This window comes from Macaca thibetana, chromosome 14 (assembly GCF_024542745.1).
Source record: "Macaca thibetana thibetana isolate TM-01 chromosome 14, ASM2454274v1, whole genome shotgun sequence".
In the NCBI taxonomy this organism is placed as follows: domain Eukaryota; kingdom Metazoa; phylum Chordata; class Mammalia; order Primates; family Cercopithecidae; genus Macaca; species Macaca thibetana.
Window position 1 is genome coordinate 20216581 of NC_065591.1, and position 20969 is coordinate 20237549.

The 20969-nt window shown below is 44.8% G+C and overlaps 1 protein-coding gene across 1 annotated transcript in view; it reads right to left on the reverse strand.

The window, feature by feature from the left end:
- Positions 1 to 20969, reverse strand: part of MAPK8IP1 (mitogen-activated protein kinase 8 interacting protein 1) — a 631105-nt gene that overhangs the window by 585787 nt on the left and 24349 nt on the right. The gene's annotated exons all lie outside the window — the stretch shown is intronic.

Below are 20969 nucleotides of genomic sequence, written 5' to 3' on the forward strand. Positions count from 1 at the left end.
ATAAGGAACAGTGGAAACTCTTTCCTTCAATGGTAGAGGGTGCAGCTGCGTTTATAATAACTTAAGGTGTGCATCTCTTACAACCCTGCCATCCACTCCTGGGTACATTCTAGAGCAAACTCTGGCGCAGAAAGAGGACATATAAGAATACTCAATTCAACATTGTTTATGATAGTAAAAATTGGAAACAACTTTATTACCCATCACTAGGAGAACAAATAACTACTTATGGTATATCTGAATAATGTTGATAACATAATATACACCACTGGGAGTGAGTGAACTAGAGCTATAGGTATGACATGGATAAATCCCACCAACATAAAATTGGAAAGACTGCATACAATAAAGAATGCATACAATAAAATATTTCTATAGAATTAAAAAATATGAAAAACACAGTACATAAAAACACACATATGTGTTTAAAACACAAAACACTCATGAAAGTAAATAACCTGCAGATAAGCAGGTTACCTCTAGAGAGAAGAAAATATGGCAGAGAGGAGGGGCTTTAAGCTATATCTATAATGGTTTCTCTCTTATCCTGGGTGGTGGGAGCCCAGATGCCCATTGTATTAAATATTATCCTCTCTACTGTTTTTTTACTATGTCAAAATATTTCATAATTTAAAAAGGAGGAACATAAAATAAAATACAAAGCAAGATAGAAAACAATCAAAGTTACTTGTAAATACCAGAGACGGGGACAACCAGGAAGGAAATGGAGAGGGTGCTCCTGGATGGCTGCCCCACTTCAAGCAGCATGGGGGCTCCAGGAAGGGGAGTTGAGCACACACCCTTTATCTGATGTGGGTGTTTGATGGGTGTGACAATGGCTGGCAAGAGTCTTGGGGACTGTGGAAAACTTGTCCTACACTATAGTTCAGACACCTGCCAGAGATCACGGAAAGCCTGAAGTCTTCCCTGGACCATCCCAGCTACAGAGAATCTCCATCAGTCATTTATTCAAGATTATGACAAGTATTTATTGACTACTCACTAAGTGCTAAAGAAACTAGAGAAAAAACAGTGAATGAAATGGACTTGGTTCCTGCCATCATCAAGATGACAAGCTGGAGGGGGAGATGGGCCTTAATCTCATGATCACAGAGAGAAGTATGTGTCTCCAGGTTGTGACAAGGGCTGTGAAGGAAAACCACGGGGTGCTGAGGGAACATGTAAGTCACTCAGGTGGAGTTTGGAATCAGGAAAGTTGGCGGAGGGAGAAGCATTGAAGTTTGAAGGTTGAGAAAGGGGCTACCCAGCAAAGAGCAGAGTCAGAGGGGAGGAGAAAGCTTGCACTTTCACCCAGGATCCTGGGGGTCCTGAGATTGGGGTGATGGGGCTGGGGCATAGTCACAAAGGTGCATAGCAAGACTGTGCCGGGCCTCCTGGCACACCCAAAGAGCCTCAGTCCAAGAGCAATAAAAGGGCATTGAATCATTCTGACATAAGCAGATTGCATCTTTAGAAGTTCATTCTGTTGACAACACCAAGCACTGACCAGGCTGCAGAGCACCTAGAACACTCCTCCATTGATGGTGGGAAGGCAAAACGGTATAGCCACTCTGGAAAATATCTTGACAGTTTCTTATAAAGTTAAACATGCATATGACCCAGCAGAAGTGAAAGCTTATGTTCACACAAAATCCTGCACGTTATTGTTTTGTTCATAATCACTAAGCACTGGGAGCAATCCAGATGTCCTTGGATGGGTCAATAGATAAGCAATCTGGGTACATACACATAGAGCAAATAAAACACAATAAAAAGAGCAGTTTCCTGATATAGGCAACAACATGAATATATCTCATACATTTTGCTAGATGAAAGAAAGGGGATGTGCAGGGCTTCCTTCTGTATGATTCCATTCGTGTGACATTGTGGAAAAGGCAGAAAACAGACCAGTGGTTGCCAGGGACTGAGGCTGTGGGAAAGAGCTGATTACAAAGGGGTGCTGGGGAATATTTTGGAGCTGTTTTCTATCTTGACCTTGGTAGGAGCTACCTGGTAATATGCATTTATTGAAACTTACAGAACTGCATGCCCCAAAGTGTGAATTTTACTGGATATGAATCATGTCTCAATTTAAAAAAAGAAACAAATTTTTAAAAATTACTTTGACTGTGCATGGAGAAGTGATTAGAGACAGCTCTGGTCAATACGGTAGCCTGAATTCCCATTTGGAACTCTGCTCCCACGTCAAACACTTAGAGGGCTAGACAAAGACGTCCTCTTCCCATCTCTGAGGAATGCAGAACTGAACTTGAGAGCAAGAGAGGAAGAGTCTCAGGTGTCTGAGTTAAAGGAAGTGTTGGAAATCGGGGAGGTTAGCAAGAGCTGAGGCTGTGGGTCTCATGGGGATACCTAAAGACACCCCAGCATTTCTCACTGCTGGCTACCAGACCTGCAGGGGCTGCTGGTTCAATTTAGGGTCTTCCCAGAACCACCTTGGGACCTATGCTTGGTGAGAGAATATGTGTGCAAAGAAAGCCTGCCCTGAGCAACTTGCTCTCTTGTTGGGAAAAGGCTATCTGGGAACCTCAGTGAGATGCCATGAGATACACTCAACAGGCATTACAACCAGGTAGCATGAAGAGTCGCATACCAGTTCACAAGACTCACAAATGCAGCTTGAGAGGCTGGGTGCATGACAAAGATGAGAGAATGTGTCCTGGCATGGCCACCTGCTTGTCTGTAGATGCAAATTATCCATCGAACACATCGGCCTTGTAAGAAGCCCATCCACTTGCCAGCATGAGGGTCCAAGGAAGAGAGTGAAAGAGAATGAGTCCACTGATTTTGCCGTTGTTGGCTCTAGAACATAAGAGAGGCCCCTGGGGCCCCACAGGAGTCACCTTGACTGGCTTTGAGAATGAAACCAAAAGCTGGGGTTCTACAGAGCAGGGCTATTGCGTGTGGTGGGGGCAAGCTCTGAACCTCAGGCACAGCTCCTTTCATACCCCGTGATGTGGGTGGTGCCCTTGGAGCAATGTTGGGGCCCTGCACCTGCGGGCACCTGTGCTTCTGCAGAGCTCCTGGCTCCTCTGGACTGGGCATACAACCCGGGGCAGGCACACACTGACCTCTGCGGACTTCATGTCTCACTGCTGTGAAGACCCCTAGGGTTTCAGGTGGAGCTGCCCCACCAGTCCCTTGGGCTTCCTGCCTCCCCTCTGGCTATGACACAAACACAGCTGTCTGGCCATCCATTTATCCACAGAACACCGAGGTGCCCTTAGTCCTTGGGGTGACAGGGCAGATGCACGGCAGTTGTGCCCGCACCTGAGTCCCACATGTAAAGTCGGGAGACCTGACTCTGCAAGCAGTTCTAGACTCTGCAAGTGATGAAAGGGGCTTAAGCCTGTCAAGGCCAACCTCTCTCCTGGAAGAAACCCTGGCACAGCTTCCTCACAGGTGCTTATGGTCATATCTGCTGCTCCCGTCTGCTCGCTACCCCTTGTCCCTTCTGTCTAGTGAAGGCAAAAAATGTGAGTTTGGTTCTGCCACTAGCCCGCATGTCTTTCATGAAGCCAACTGCACCTCTGCCTCCCTCAGGCCCCTGTGATCAGTCCAAGGGGCAGATGTGCCACCCAAGCTGGGCCAATCGGGCACCCCCACAGAATTTTATATTTATGAATGCTGGAAAAGAGAAGAACTTTCTTTCTAGTTAAACCATAAGCTTAAGGATAGGCCCCAGGAGCTGCCGGAGGATACTGAAGGAACGGGAGGTCAAGATGAAACATACAGAGACAGACAGAAAGGAACTTGGCCAAGGTTGAGTCCTGCATCCAGCGGACCTTGGGATCATCCGGCCCTCACCTTTCTTTGGTTTGGGTAGGCGTGCTAACAATTTTCTTGGATTGCTTAAACTAGGTTAAGTTGGGTTTCTGTCCCTTGTCTCGTAAAACAACAGGGAACTCACTGCCCACAGGTAGCCAGTATCCTGTTAGATGGCTGCTCAGATTGTGGGAAATTTCCTCAGGCTGAATGAGGCAGAATCGGCCTCCCTCATGGCTTCCTCCCAACCCCTCTGGAGGAAAATGGAGAAAATCTTACCTATCTCTCACCCTGGGGAAAGGCTGACACAGACAGCTGCAGGAGCATTCCGGTGGACACAGGGACCCTGAAGGTTCATGTCGCTCCGACTGTCTGGACCACTAGCCCCCAGTTTCCTCTTCTTCCCACTCTGCAAACCTAATTCTCAATATTCCTCATGTCCTCTGGCTTCCACTGCCTGCCTTCTCATTACTGTCAAGACACTGGCTGGTTCTACATGTGCAAAAAGACATTGGTGGCAGGTCTCTGAGGGTCTGCACGAATTCAAAGATGATTTTGCTCATCCCAGCTGCCCAGGTAGGAGACTCTATAGGCCTATCACACATCTACTGCCCCATTCCCCTACATTGTCCAGTTATCTCTACCACTAGTATTACTGGCTACTACCGTTTGAGTGCTAACCACGGGATACCTCATGTGCTAAGAGTTTTTCATACATTTTCTCCTTTGATCCTGACAACAATTTTGTGAAATAGATATTATTCCATTCTACAGATAAGGAAACTGATGCTCAAAGAGAAGCTTCTTGCTAGGGTCCCATAGCTGGTAAGGGGTGGAGCTGGACTTAATCCAGGTCTGCCTGACTCCAAAGCCAAAGTGCTCCAAACTGCTCCACTGGACTATGGGCAGTGATGGAATGAGGGCCACCTCCATCCCCTTCCAGGGCCCTGGGTTCTCCCATCTGTGAAAGGGAGTGAATTGCAAAGGCATGCTGAATATCCACCCTAGCCAGATGATGGCGCTGGAATTAAGATAGCCAGATCTGAGTTGCTGGAATTAAAGATGCTTCATAAACTATTATTGGCTCAAAGTGTTAACAAATAAAGACTAGCCTCATTGCCCACCCTCCATTCATTCTCGGAATCTGAGACATAGAAGACTATAGAGACAAACTCTCCAACACCATTAGCAGGTAGAGAAACTGAGTTTCTAAAGAGAGAATGGCCTGTCTGAGACTCCTGACTCCTTGCCCAGATTGCCCTCCACTGTACACACTTTCTTTTTATTGTTTTCCTGAAAAAAAAAAATAATATTCCAGGAATAAACAGTATTTCAGAAACCTGGTGGGTTCTGTTCCAGCTCAGATTCTTCCCTGCTTCTCTTCCTCCTTTGTCTTTTGTCCTTTCTCCATCTGTTTCTTCCTCAGAAAGGCATGGAGCCCCTGGTCCAGGCCTGGCCCTGTGCGAGGTACACAGAGGTGCAGGGATGAACACCAACTGTAAGGTGCCCTCCATCCAGCAGCAGGAGACAGGTAAACCACGGGAACCTAAGTCAGGCCTCTAGTGAGGCAAGAAGATAGGGTCTGGAGGCAGGGAACCTAAGGCTGATTCACACCTTCCTAGAACTAAATCAAAGGGAAAACCCCAACTTTCCACACCCAAGTAACAAAAGGACTGGAAGCTGCTCTCTTTGCAAACCACCCCCTAACCTTTTCTGCGTTGCAGAAAATTGAAAGAACCTCTAATTCATTGCTTTCCTCAGCCAGTCACACTGATTGTGGGCCAAGTCCTTCTTTTCATGGAAGTGCAACGTTGTAATTTCACTTTAGCCTCTGATTGGTTGCTTCCCACAACCAATCAGATGCTGGTATAGAGTGTAACCTTTGTAACTACACTTCAGCCTCTGATTGGTTGCAGGCCAACTAATTGGACTGATTGTGGGCCGCTACTTCATTTACATAGGGTGTACACCAAGTGGCCAATGGGAAACCTCTAAAGAGTATTTAAACCCCAGGACATTTTGTAATGGGCTCTTGAGCCTCTATGTTGAGCCCGAAAGTGGAGGCCCAGCTTCTGAGCCCTTTCACCTTAATGCCAGTGGGCCCTCCTGGACTGAGGCCATCAGCTGCAGCCTCGGCATGGCTTAGTCCATTGGGAGGAGGTGTTTACTGGGGTCGGGGTTCCTGCTCTCCCCTTGCCCTAAGATGGGCCCCTTGAGCTTCGTGTGCTCAGGGGAGAAGATTGATGCTCCACTTTCGGGGCCAGGAACATCAGGCCTTTGAGACCACTGGCTCCCAGCCCAGACCCTTGGCCTTTCCTGGGGTACAGGGCTGCTGCTCCAGCCATTGCTCAGTGGCAAAGCCAGGCCTTTGGAGGCCCCAGGTAGGGAGCAAGTCAGAGGAGCTAGTGAGGCGGAAAGGAGGGGAGGCAAGAACTGTCCAGGAGGCCTTGGCTTCATGCTCATTAACCAGCTCCACAGGTGCTATGAATGGAGCCTGGTGACCAGGGGGTGTTTATAGGCTGTTGCAAATGGTTATTTTATGGATGGGGGTGCAGGCAGGAAATTGGGGTTTTATGGCTGACTAAACATAAATAGCAATTAAGCTCAGTTAGAGACTCCACTGCCCTCCATAGGCCCAAAGCACTAAACAAATACTAGGTAAGAAAGTCATCCATTTCACCTGCCTCCCAGAGATGTGCCTCCATCACACGCTCTGACCTAAGTCCCTTCCTAATGGCGGGAGTGGCAAGGCCTAAGTTAAGTTCATTTGGTTTTGTTAGTTTTTGCTTTTCAAGGAAACGAGGATTTAGTGATTCTTTTGCTCAGGAAAAAAAGACAAGGAAAGCTATGCCCCACTAACGGGGTTAAATAAAAGAATGGATTATTACATTATCCATTGCTTAAATTTTATAGGTATACGGGAAGGGATTTATTAGGGGAATTGGCTCATATGATTCTGGAGACTGAGAAGACCCACGACAGGCCACTTGCAAGCTGGAGAACCAGGGAAGGGAGTAGGGTGGTTGTGTCCAAGTCCAAAGGCCTCAGAACCAGGGATGCCAATGGATGTGGGGTCAGAGTCAGGCAGTTGCTGGAATTTGCTGATGTGGACCTTCCCTTTCTCAAAATTGCAGAAATGCTGGGACTGGGACATAGCATTTTCCAGGGCAGGGGATGATCATCTTAAAAAATGAGATGCAAGGGAATTGCATTATTTGCCCTGAAATAACAATTTTTTTGTTGTCAACAGACTCTCAAAGAATTTACTCTAAGTGCTTTGCAGCCCCCACCAAAACGACTCAAAATTGCTGATGACAAACTATCTTGGCTGAGGACTCCCAGATACCTGTGGTCCAGAGGGCTCCCATGGTCTCTGCCTCCAAGAGACATTGAGGGGAGTATCCACTCTTGACGGCTGCTGGCTGAGTTTTCTGATTGCTTTCCTGGAATGGTACAACTGGTGTGTACTGCATGATCCTGCAATCCACCATCCAGCCCCCAGAGAGGCCCTGCATCCTGGATCTCACCCAGCCTTGGGACCCTCTCTCCAAGCTTCAGTGATTCTTCAGGGAAGGAATCAGATCCGCAGCCAAACCCTGTGCTCACCCAGCTCCACAGATGTGTCTACCTTCGGAGAATCTTAATTATCACTCATTCATGTCAATCACTCATTCATTCAGCAAGTATTTCTTGAGGACCAAGCACTCTGCTGTGGTCTGGGGATACAGCAATGAACAGAAGAAAAGCAGACACTGCTCTCATGGAGCTTCTTTTCTAACCAGGGTAGACTGTCTTAACCTTGGCACTATTGACATGTGGGGCTGAATGATTCTTTGCTGCTTTGAAGACGCTGTCTTGTGCACTGTAGAATGTTTAGCAGCATCTCTGTCCTTTGCCAACTAGATGCCAGTGATAACTCTCCCTCTCTTAGTTGTGGCAATCAAAATTGTTTCCAGATGTTGCCAAATGTCCCCTGGAAAGCAACATTATCCTTAGGTGAGAACCTCTGAACTGGGAGACACACGCATGCATGCACACACCCCTTAACATGCAGTTAACAGGGAGCTCACCAAAGGGAGTGCCTTGGACAAGCTCTGGGCTCCTGTGTTTGCCATCAGGACCCCACTTAACTAGGGCTAATATTATTTGGTTGCCAGGCAAGTTAGATGACCTAACTTATTCCTTATAACATAGCTATTCCCTTCTGCCTCCCTCCCATAGTACAGATGAGGAAACTGAGACTTAAAAGAAATCCAGCAATGTGCCACGGCTATTAAGTGGAGTGGCTGGCATTAGAACCCAGGCAATCTGAAGCCAGAGTCAGCCCTATTAGCAGCAATGTGTGCTATAACTCTGTAGGTGTGTTTGCTTCTCCTGTGCCTCCAGACTGCCAATCAAGAAGCTGAAATGAGATGCCTTGATCTGGAAGCACGGGGAGCTATCTAGAGAGGTATGCAGTTTACAGCTGAGCATCTCAAACAGGGGTGCTGGGCCTGCAATAGGAACCTTAGAAACAAACCTAGGACCAATTTTTGTTTTTCCTCCTTGTGTGACTTAAAACACTTTATTTCAGGGCTGATAAAATCTATGGTAGAGGCGGGACGCAGTGGCTCACGCCTGTAATCCCAGCACTTTGGGAGGCTGAGGGGGGTGGATCACGAAGTCAAGAGATCAAGACCATCCTGGCCAACATGGTGAAACCCCGTCTCTATTAAAAATACAAAAATTAGAATTAGAAGGAATATTAAATAATGACAAGTGCTAAGGGTTTGAAAAAGCAAGGTGATGGGGAATAGGGAGTGATGGGACAATGGATGGAGAGCTGGCAATTTTACATAAAGGGCAAAGAAGGCCTCATAGGGAGGTCTGGGAGTCAGCCAGCCATGGTGGCTCATGCCTGTAATCCCAGCAGTTTGGGAGCCCAAGGTGGGTGGATCACCTGAGGTCAGGAGTTCAAGGGCAACCTGGCCAATATGGTGAAAACCTGTCTCTACTAAAAATACAAAATTAGCTGGGGGTGGTGGCGGGCACCTGTAATCCCAGCTACTCAGGAGGCTGAAGCAGGAGGTTTGCTTGAACCTGGAAGGCGGAGGTTGCAGTGAGCCGAGATCGAGCCACTGCACTCCAACCTGGCGACAGAGGGAGACTCTGTTCCATAAAAAGAAGAAAAAAAATCTATGGTGGAGTAGAATACAAAATCAGACTCATTTTGTTAAAATGCTAAAACTATAGAGACCTGCAAGAGAGTGCATGTTCACCACTATCACTTCATGCCCTCAGGCCCTTACTGGATATGGTGGGAAAGGCTTACTGGATATGGTGGGAAAGGCTTACTGGATATGGTGGGAAAGGCGGAAAAACTCTGATTAACAACAATAACAACAAGTATTCATAGGCCCTTTCACGTGCAATGGCTGCTGTTCTAAGCACTTTGCCTGTGTTAACTCAATCCTTACAAAAGCCGTGTGGGGTTAATTAAGGCAATTAGGGGTCCCTACAGGGGAAATAACTTTGCTGAGGTCCCGTGGGAGGTTTGTTTGCAGAGCCAGGGCTGGTTCAGACTCACCTGCACACCACATAGCCACAGAGTTCAGTGGGGGGAGTTTTTGCAGGGCAGGTATGTGTTGCTAGAAAGTTGGTTTAGGGGGAAACAAAAAGAGTACTCAAGGCCCTACTCTCCTCCTGAGGCACAGCCAAAGTATTGATGCTTCTCAAACAGTGCTCCACGGCCCATCCACACCAGCAGCACGTGGGGAGTTTGCTGAAAAACATCCATCTCTCATCTTAATTTAAAGACAAAACAAACCAATCTTTTCATTTATTTATTAAAATAAGAAGTCTAACAGAGCCAAAGACTTTTCTCCCTGATCATGTATGTGAAAGAAGAGAGTCCAATAGTCCTGTCCTGATCTGACAGAGCATCTTTTATATATATATATGTAGAGATATATATATATGTAGATATATATATATGTAGAGAGATATATATATATATTTTTTTTTTTTTATGAGATGGAGTTTTGCTCTTGTAGTCTGGGCTGGAGTGCAATGGCACGATCTCAGCTTACTGCAACCTCCTGCCTCCCGGGTTCAAGTGATTCTCCTGACTCAGCCTCCTGAGTAGCTGGGAGTACAGGTGCCTGCCACCATGCCCGACTAATTTTTGCATTTTTAGTAGAGACTGGGTTTCACCACGTTGGCCAGACTGGTCTTGAACTCCTGACCTCAGGTGATCCACCCACCTCAGCCTCACAAAGTGCTGGGGTTACAGATGTGAGCCACCATGCCCATCCAATATTTATACTTTTTAAGAATACCAAGATGTCCTTCATAGCATTATTGCCAGGGAAATGGCTGGTCAGAATTGCAGGTTTTTCTTTGAGGGGTATTTTCACAGGACATGGCAATAATCTCTAAAGTCTTAGGAATTTTACAAGACCCTTTCATTTAGATTATTTTCCTGCAGATAGATTTATATCAACAGAAGACAGACTAAACTGGCAAAAGGGACATAAATATTGACACATTTTGGTAATTGATTGATGTGTTGATTGTCTCAAAACAGTGGTTTACAACAATAATGTATAATTACCTCATGATTTTGAGGACTGACTGGGCTCATCCAGGCAGTTTGCATTTGGAGTCTCTCAGACAGTTGTATTCAAATAGTGTCAGGGGTTGGTGTCATCTGAAGGCTAGAGTGGGCTGTATGTACCAGATGGCTCATTCATAAGGCAGTTAGTGGGGGCTGTTGGCTAGAAGTTCGGCTGAGGCTGTCATCTGAAGCTTCTATACATGACCTAACCGTGTGCTTGGCCTTCTCAGAACATAGAAGCTGAGTTCCTGCAATCAACAAAATGAAGAGACAACACACAGAATGGGAGAAGATATTTGCAAACTACACATCTGACAATGGGTTAATAACCAGAATATATAAGGAGCTCAAACAACTCTGTAGGAAAAAAAAAAAAAAAAAAAAAAAAAAAAAAAAAAAAAAAAAAAAAAAAAAAAGCCTAATACTCTGATCAAATAATGGGCAAAAATTTGAATAGACATTTTAGACATTTTTCAAAAGAAGGCATACAAATGGCATACAGGTATATGAAAAGGCACTCAACATCACTGATCATCAGAGAAATGCAAATCAAAACTACAATGGGACATCATCTCACCCCAGTTACAATGGCTTATATCCAAAAGACAGGCAATAACAAATGCTGGCGAGGATGTGGAGAAAGGGAACACTTCTACACTGTTGATGGGGATGTAAATTAGCACAACCACTCTGGAGAATAGTTTGGAGGCTTCTCAAAAAACTAAAAATTGAGCTACCATATGATCCAGCAATCCCACTGCTGGGTATATATCCAAAAGAAAGGAAATGAGTATATGGAAGAAATATCTGCACTCCTATGTTTGTTGCAGCACTGTTCACAACACTAAGATTTGGAAGCAACCTAAGGATCCACCAACAGGTGAATGGATAAAGAAAATGTGGTACATATACACAATGCAGTACTATTCAGCCATAAAAAAGATGAGATCCTGTCGTTGACAACAACATGAATGGAACTGGAGATCATTATGGTTAAGGGAAATAAGCCAGGCACAGAAAGACAATCATGGCATGTTTTCACTTATTTGTAAACAATTGAACTGATGGAGATAGAGTAGAAGGATGGTTACCAGAGGCTGGGAAGGGTAGTGGGGGATTGAGGAGGAGATGGGGATGGTTAATGGGTACATAAAAAGTAGAAAGAATGAATAAGACCTACTATTCGATAGCACAATAGGGTGAGTACAGTGAATAACAACTTAATAGTACATAATAACTTATGGAACATAATTGGATTGTTTGTAACTCAAAGGATAAAGCTTGATGGGATGAATACCCCATTCTCCATGATGTTCTTATTTCATATTGCATGCTTGCATTATACCAAAACATCTTATTTACCCCACAAATATATATACCTAATATTTACCCACAAAAAATAAAAATAAAAATTTAGAAAAAGAAGCTGAATTCTGAGAATGAACACCCGGAGTGAGGGTGCCAGTGGAGTCAGGCAGGCAGAAGCTGACAGGCTTCCTATGAACTAGTTTAGAAATTTCAGAACGTCACTTCCACCACACTCTGTTGGCCAAGCAAATCACCAAGGCCAGTTGACACTGAAGGTGAGGGAAATTGGAATCCACCTCTCCATGTAAAGGGAGTGAAGGAATTCACGGTCATCCCTGAAGACAATCAGCCACATCCCACATGTCTCTATCTCGCACAGAAACTGAGATGGATGTTCTCACAAATGAGCTCAGTTTTATACTGCATCTAAGCAGATTGTTTGCAAAAATAAAAAATGAAAAGACCTTACTCTCACTGCAGCTGTCAAAGAGAGGGAATGTTGCCTTTGTTCATTCCTGAGACGCTTATGTTAATTATGAACACTTGAAAGTTTGAGGCCAAGACTTGAAATGTAGTTAGTGTTATAAGCAATAAATAAATAACTCAGTTTTATGACAGAACTGGAGCAAAGGATGAAGGTTCAGATTTTATTACTTTTCAACACTAGGCCCATGGGTGATCCCTGAACCAGCATCTCTTGAGGTGGGGCCCAGAAATCAGCATTTTGCAGACCACACCAGATAATTTTTATTCATAGTGTTGAATCTCCTCTTAATTAGAATTACTTCCAGGCCTGTTGATTAACATAAAGCATAATGATTATATGGATTACAATAAACATCTTGTCATTTATCTAGCACTTCAGCAATCTTCAAAGTACTTTTCACTGATTATTTGATTCTGTTTTCACAATAATTCCCCAACTCCCTCTGGCGTCTGCTCCATGACACCACATTGGCCCTGGCTTTGCCTAAAAGTTCGGCAAATTCACCAATTTGATTTTGGCTGCGAGATTCCTTCTCCAACATGCTATTAAGTCTTTGTCAAAAGCCTCCCAAATTCCTCCTGCTCCATCTGGAAGCCCACCCTGATCTAAGTAAGGTAAAAAGACCTCACTTTCCCCTTGGGGCCTTCACTAACCAGCTAAGAAATAAAACCGTGAATAGCTTAGGAAGTAGCAGACAGCCTGAAATGAAGCCTAGACAGAGAGTCAGGAGGCCTGGGAGCCAGCCCAGCAATCTCCTCTCTTGACCTTGGTGTTCCCATCTGTAAAACAAGGCTGGAGATCACCGTCGGTGGTCTCAGAGTGCTTTCGGGGTGGCTCTGACTGTCCCTAGAGGTGGACGGTGTGTACAGTGGGGAGGAGGACTCAAGGATGCAGTGATCCCAGAGGATTCTTTATCCCACCTTCTTTCCACCACGGCACCTTGTCTTTTATTCTGAATTCCCACATAAAACTATGGCGGAATTTTCAAATAACAATGAAAAGTGCTTCTCCTGGACCATAGGACCTTGAGGTTTCCTTTCAGTCCTAACCCTTCAAAATAGTGGTAATCATTTCCAACAGTTGAGTGCTAACCACATGCCAGGCACTGGGTGAAGCACATGGTGCCCATTGTACCACTTCATTCTCTCCATTTAATAGATAGCAAAACTGAGCCTCACCAAGATAAAGTGCGTTGTGAGAGGCCACCCAGCTGGTTCCTTTGTGGAACTCGAATTCACTGGAGAGTAGACTGGTCTGGCTTAACCATGACACAGGGAGACTTTCCAGCTTGCCTGCCACTAGCACAGGCTATGACACAAGCTAGAGTGGTCAGGGGCTCTGGCCATGGATCCTCCTATTTCAGCCCTGGAGAAGTTTACACAGTGCCAGGCATTTCTGGACTCTCCTTTTGGCTCTCCCCACAAGGTATGGTGAGAAGGGGAGCAGTGGTGTTAGCTTGCAAAGGGGCTGTGCGTGAAGGTGCAGTGAAGCCTCAGGGCTTGGGTTAAGGCCCACAGGGCAGGGCTGTGGGTCAGGGACAGGGCTCCTGTCTGTCCACTTGACATACATATTGAAGCGCTGTGATGTGCCAGGGCTGGAGACATACCGCTAGACAACTCAGACCCTACACCTGCCTTCCTAGGGCCTCTATTCCAGAAGAGGAACTCAGACCATCAGCAAGATAAATTAGACAGGTAAGGAGAATTAGAAGGAATATTAAATAATGACAAGTGCTAAGGGTTTGAAAAAGTAAGGCGATGGGGAATGGAGAGTGATGGGACAGTGGGTGGAGAGCTGGTAATTTTACATAAAAGGCAAAGGACACATAGGGAGAGGTAAAGGTCTGGGAGTCGGCCAGTCATGGTGGCTCATGCCTGTAATCCCAGCAGTTTGGGAGCCCAAAGTGGGTGGATCACCTGAGGTCAGGAGTTCAAGGGCAACCTGGCCAATATGGTGAAACCCTGTCTCTACTAAAAATACAAAAGTAGCTGGAGGTGGTGGCGGGCACCTGTAATCCTAGCTACTTGGGAGGCTGAGGCAGGAGGTTTGCTTGAACCTGGGAGGTGGAGGTTGCAGTGAGCCGAGATTGTGCCACTCCAGCCTAGGCAATACAGCCACATTCCATCTCAAAAAAAAAAAAAAAAGACTGGGAGTCAAGACCTAGGGGAGGGTTCATTTCCCCCAACATCCTCCAGGTGGCAGCATCTTCCAATTCGTAGGGCAGTGCTGGTGGTTCCTCTTCCCAGCCATAGAGTATTCTTGTTCAGTCCATCTAAAAATGCCGTTTAAAATGGGGGAATCCTAGAAACAAAACATGGAGAGTTTGGGGGATGTGAGTATTGTATTTTTTGACCTAGGCGCTGGATAAACAGATGAGTTCGCATTGTGAAAATCCACCATGCTGTGCTTATGACCTATGTACTTTTCATCTGTAGTTTATACTTCTATAAGTTCAAAATGACACACATTTTAAACATTGTATTTTAATCTAAATCATAGTCTGCATTAATTTTCCCAAATTTTGATGATTAAACTCTGTGCCAAAACGTTTTAAATTTCTAAATACATTAGTACAGACAAAATGCTCAGCGCCAAGCCTGAGGAAGCACTTAATAAATGTTAGCACTGTTACCTCCTGTGCATACCCACCATACCTCGTTTATAATTTCCAGTCCTGCATTCTCTACAGTGGAGGAAGAACTTGGAGACACTTTCCCGGCGATCTGATGGCAGAGTCCTTCAAGAATTTTGTGAGTTGTGCCAACCTTTTACAGATAACTTGCTCATATATATTTTAACAGCAGTTCTAAAAGCAACTTACCCTAATGGGTCTTTGCAAAGCACTCACCTTAGTTCTCACAGAACTAACTTTCCTTTATACTTCTATGTAATTAGTTTACATATCAGTTAATTACAGTTTTAAATGAATAATGAGATCAACTGGCATAAAAAGATTCTGAGACAAACACAACTAACTGTGAGTGAGTAGATGACTCCATTGGAGGGGGAAAAAGAGCAATGAGAGAACAGGCTGTGGGCATCAGGCAGCATTCTCCAGAAGGAGTGGCGAATAGCTTGGGTCAATCTAGAAAGTTGGTTGAGTGAAGGTTGGTTCAGAGACCTAATATTGTACCCTTCTCAAGTGTTGGAGTCTATAAGATTGATTCTTGTACAATTGTTAATGAGCTGGTGTATCTATCAGGTGTTGCTGGAAGTGCTTGGTAACACTGCCTTTGGGAACCAGGAATGATAATCCAAGCCATTTGTTGTGCAGCTTCCATGTGCCAGGTCCTATGCGTACAAAAATTAGCATTACATATTTTCACAGCAATCCTGTCGAGGAGACTATCATCTCCCCATTTGTATCAACTCTTGACACATAACGCTCTCAAATTTAGTGGCTTAAAATGACTTATAATTTTAATTTAGCTCATTATTCTGTGGGTTAGCTCTTTGGCTGGGCTCAGTGGAGTGGCTTTTCTAGTTTTATCTGGATTCAGTCATGAGCTCTGATTCTGGTAATTGGCTTGCGTTGGGGTCATGGGAATAACAAGCTCACTTAATCTCTCACCCTTCTACAAGATAGACTGGGCTTCTTCACATGGTGGCTGGGCAGGATTCTATGATGGAGAGTGGAATCTTCCAGGATCTCTCAAGACCTAGGCTTAGAATTTGGCACAATGTAACTTCCACCACAGTCAATTAGCCAAAACAAATCACAAGGCCAGCCCAGATTAAGAAGTGGATCAATAGACTCAACCTCTTTGGCAAAGTCACATTGCAAAAGGGTATGGACACAGGAAAGGGAATAATTGCAACCACATTTCCAAATCATTTATCACCCACTTTCTGCAAATAAAGAAATGAAAGTTTAATCAGTTTAAGCTAATTTGTCCATCCTGGGACTCCCAGCTAATAAGCAATAGAGCTAGAGTAACACATACCTGTGGGACTTCAATATACACTGTTTTCACTAAGCCAAACTGCTTTATTAAGAAATTAGAGGGTCAAGAACAAATGAGATCATTTGAATTTTAAAATTAACATTAATCAAGAATCCTGTGTTATTTGTACAGCACTATGCTTTAGGCCATCCTCACAACATCCCTGTAAAGTAGAGATGATTGCCCCTATTTTACCAATAAGAAAACTAAGGCTTCAAAATATCAAGGTTACTTGCCAATGAATCACACAGCTTAGTGCACACGAAGACAAAGGATTTGAACCCATTTCTTCTTATTTCAAGTCCACTCTTCTTTCAACCACACTAGAGACTCCTAATCTGCGGGGTTCAAGGCATTATATGATCCTTGAACAATTTAGAGTTACATACCAAAACCAAATTTTATATATATATATATATATTACATTCAGACATTTTTCTGGAAAAGAAAATTGCTTTTATTATATTCACATGAACCCCAAAAGGTTAAGCACCTCATTTCTGAAAAAAATGGGAACCTTGCTTCTGATATGGCAGGCAAAATCCTTCAGATGATGTCTTGTAATTGTTGTACACTCCAGAACCCTAGAACCAACTGGAGCCTTTAGATTAGCTTCAGAATAAATGGAAGGGAATCAAGGAGCCATGCCCATGATCACTAGAATGTGTGGCTTTATCTTGTGCTGAGATGGAATTAGGATTTGAAAGAATCCTGCATTGTTGAAAAGGCCATGCCAGGGCAGCTGTTTACCTAGTGGTTAATACAGTAACACTGTAATTTGCTCCAACACCAGAAGAGTTTCTTACTATTCAAAGACTTGGATTTCTGGATCAGAACCCCCAGTCCCTTTCTCCCCTTTCTCCTTTGTGCTTTAAGATAAAGCCCAGAATTGCTCAGAGTCAGCAACAGGGGTCCTGGGAGTGGACCTCGCACCTGGGTCTGGACTGAGCTGTGCTACTTACTGTCCTCACTGTTAGTGTCTCAGTTCTCCTGGGCTCTGCAAGACCCTGCTGTGGGGCTCAGAATTTCCACCGTTATCCCAGGCAACTTCTTCCTGCACATCTCACCTTTGGCAAGGGACTTGGGCTTGGGGAACACCCAGTCAGTCATGGTCCAGCTTGGAGAACCTGCAAAGTCACCAAATGAGAGAGCTAGCAGCACAGAGCTGAAAACTGGGGGCCAGAGAGGAAAAGTGACTTGCCCACATGTACCTGCCCTCTCCTTGTGCTGTCAACAATTTCAGCCTGCCATGAACTTTTCATTTCTGAAGGGAAGCACAGCCTCTCTCCCTGGGTGCCTACTATGCCTTCCTCTTTAGTCCACCAGCACCCACTTTGTCACTTTGTTCCTCCCCATTCCCTCCAACACTTTAGCCAGAGGAATTTTCTTTTTCTTTCTTTCTCTTTCTTTCTTTCTTTCTTTCTTTCTTTCTTTCTTTCTTTCTTTCTTTCTTTCTTTCTTTCTTTCTTTCTTTCTTTCTTTCTTTCTTTCTTAAGACAGGGTTTCCCCATGTTACCCAGGGTGGTACTGAACTCCTGGACTCAAGCAATCTGCCTGCCTCAGCCTCCCAAAGTGCTGGGATTATAGACGTGAGCCACTACACCTGGCTAGGAATCTTTTAAAAACACAAATCTGATTATGTCATGCTCCTCTGCCTAAAAACATGCTATGGCTTTCCACTGTGGCCTCTGAGCCCTGTTATCTGGCCCCTATTTCTTCCTTCAGGCTCAGTCACACTCTCCTAGTTGTGTGCTGAAACTGGCTCCTCCAAGCTCACAAGAGCCAATGGGAAATATTCAGGAATTTGTTGGTAGCTGGAAATCGACCACGGTGGGGTTACTTTACACCAGAAAAATCAACAAATGCTAAAAATCCTTTTTTTTTTTTTTCCGGAGAGCTGATTGGTCAGTCCACCGCTGCTCCGTCCCCACTGTGCTGTTCCATCACAGGACCGCTGAACATGCTGTTGTTCTGCCTGACATACTCTCTCCTCCTTCTTCGTTGAGTTAACTCTATTCTTTGACACCTCAGTTCAATTCTTTCTTCTTCCAGGAAGCCTTCTGTGATATTTCTGAACAAGTCAAGTCTCTACCCTTCACCTTTTCTTCTTAGCCTGTATCACATTTGTAATTTGACAAGTGTGATGAATGATGAGCATCCGTCTTCCCCATGGGAATGTAAACTCTCCGTGGCAAGAGAGACCAGGCCTGGTTTTACTCACTCTCTTTGCTGTATCACCCGGCACAGTACCTGGTCATAGAAACTCACAACATCTGCTGAATGAGTGAATAAATTAGAGAAATAAGTACTAGACAAGGCTCTGGCTTCTGTGGCAGGAGTACTTTTGATCACACATCTCCACATTCTCCTCTGCATTTCCCAGCCGCTCTTGCTGTTATGTTTGTCCTGTTACCAAATTCTGGCCGGTGGAATGGGGTGCTCTGTGTCGTCCATTTCCAGGCATGTCCTCTAGAATGCCACAAGTAGTCCTCAAGGCTCTTTCTCTTCCCTGCGTGGCTGGAAGTGAAGGAGTCACAAGACAGAAGCAGCCCGGATTCCCGAGTCACCAGTTGGAGAAGAACTACCCAAATGAGTCATCTGACCCTCATTCAATCGAGAAAAGAGGGAGATGTATACTTTTATTGAGTTAATCTCTGAGATTTTGAGTTATTTGTTACTGCAGCAGAATCTAGTTTACCCTGACCTAAAACACCATCCCGGTTGTCATTAACTCCCACCCTTTGGGCAAGTCACAATGTCTCTGAATCTCAGTTTCCTTATTGGTAAAATAAAATGATTCCACAGGTTATATCTGAAAGACTTGCAATGTTAAAATTCAGTTATTCTGCTAGTATATTTTCCTCCCTCCTGCATAGCACCATATATAGACACCACAGATGTTTGCTAAATAAGAGAACCTCCTATGTTTGAAATCCTTTTCTCCAGATAAAAGCATTTTAGTACCTTAGAAATTCAGAGTAATTACTCAGAATATTTAAACATCTAACATGTACAGTATTGATCAAAATAACAATGGGGACATTTCATCCAGAGGCTGGGGAGCCTTCAGAGATCTATCCCTCAGCCTCGTAGATACCTCCTAAGCATCTTGCTCTGTCTGCTGTTAGAAATGTGGCCTCAGCACTTCCAATTATTTGCGAGTCCCAGCCTCAGACTGTCTTAACTGATCCACTCAGCTGACTCTGTTAACTGCATATGCATACTCTCATTTTTCAAAGGAACCTAGTGAGGCCTGTTTTAGTGGGTTGTCATTAAAAGCCACTGTCTGCATATCATTAACCAAGAAGCAAACGTCATATCTTTGATGAGATGTATGAGGGTGACTGGTTGGGTAGCAAAGGTAGCCCAGAGTCCTGATGACTCAACTGGGCTTCAAATCCCCTAGGGTCTATTCCTAGCTCTGCCATCGGTTCATTGTGTGTGAAAGAGGCACAAGGCAAGCTCTTCTTCTTGGGCTGGGGTCCCTCTTCCTGTTATAAATGAAGGCCACTGCAGCTGCTGTCATCCCAGTAACCATAGTAACAATGCATCACGTGACAGGTGTCTGATCCCCATCGGACATTTTCTGATATTAAGTATTCTTCATTCTTCCCCTTTAACCCCACCCCAGATCCTGTTATGAGTAGTGGCAGCCGTTTGAGCATGGGAGACCTGGAGCTGACAGCATTAATTAAACCTCTATTTCCACAAAACATTTTGCATTGCCAGGCCCCAGAGCCAAGAAAACCTCCCAGGGCAGCTCTTATGTGAGAGATTGCTAAGGCTGTCACCGGGGACTGCAGTGCCTCAGCTCTACAGTTTGCAGCAAATAGGGATCAGTAGGACAATGTGCCTGGCATACAGCAGGCACACAATAAATACTTGTGGAAAAGTCAATTTACTAAAATGGAGCTCATATCACAAACGGGATTCCTTCAAATCACTGGAAATTCTGCATAAGATGATCATATGAATTATTCCACAGTTACTGAGTGCCTGCTGTATGCACCCATGGGTGATGACATGGAGACTCTAAAGATGTTAGCTTGTTGAAGGAATCCCAAGTCTGTGGGGTGGCTGAGGCTCAGGGGCACATTGGGAAGCATGTAGAGAGGAGTCTGGAGGGCTTAGCAGGGACCACATCACAAAGGGATTTGGATAAAGGTTGAGTCTCTTGGGTTTATTCTTGGAGAACCTTTGAGAGCTGTTACTTGTGTGAGTGACATGATCAGCTTTGTATTTTGGACACCTCCCTTTTGATGTCACTGAAGGCAAGAACTAGAGGGAGACTATTGTTTTGATCAAATAGTGAGTGTTCTAGAACTTCTGAACCCAGGCCTTAAGACAACTGGCAGCTTCTGTTTCATTCCTCTTAGAACCCAGCTAGCATGCTGTGAGCAGCTGCAGCACCATGGAGAGGTGACATAGAGGAGAATCAAAATACACCAGTTGACAGCCCCATTGTGATCCCAGTGGCAGCCAGCACCTACTGCTCACCCCGGGAGTTCACCATTGCACTATCTGCAATGGTGTCTGGAGAGCTGATGTTCCAGTCCAACGGAACCCCTAGATGACTGCAGTCCCAGAAGACAACATGTTGAGCAGGAAAACCACCCAACTGAGCCCAGCCAACCCACGAAATCATGACAAGTAACAAAATAACTGGTCTAAGCCAGTAAGTCATGAGTGGGTTTTTACGCAAGTGTAGATAGCTGAAAAACTGGAGGATGGGTGGGTTCCAGGTGGTGGTCACAGCTACAGCTCAGAAGAAAAGGTCTGGCTGGAGAGGCTATAGATTTAGGAGACATTGGCTCATAGAATGTGAAAGCTCTATTGTGGATGAAATCACCTA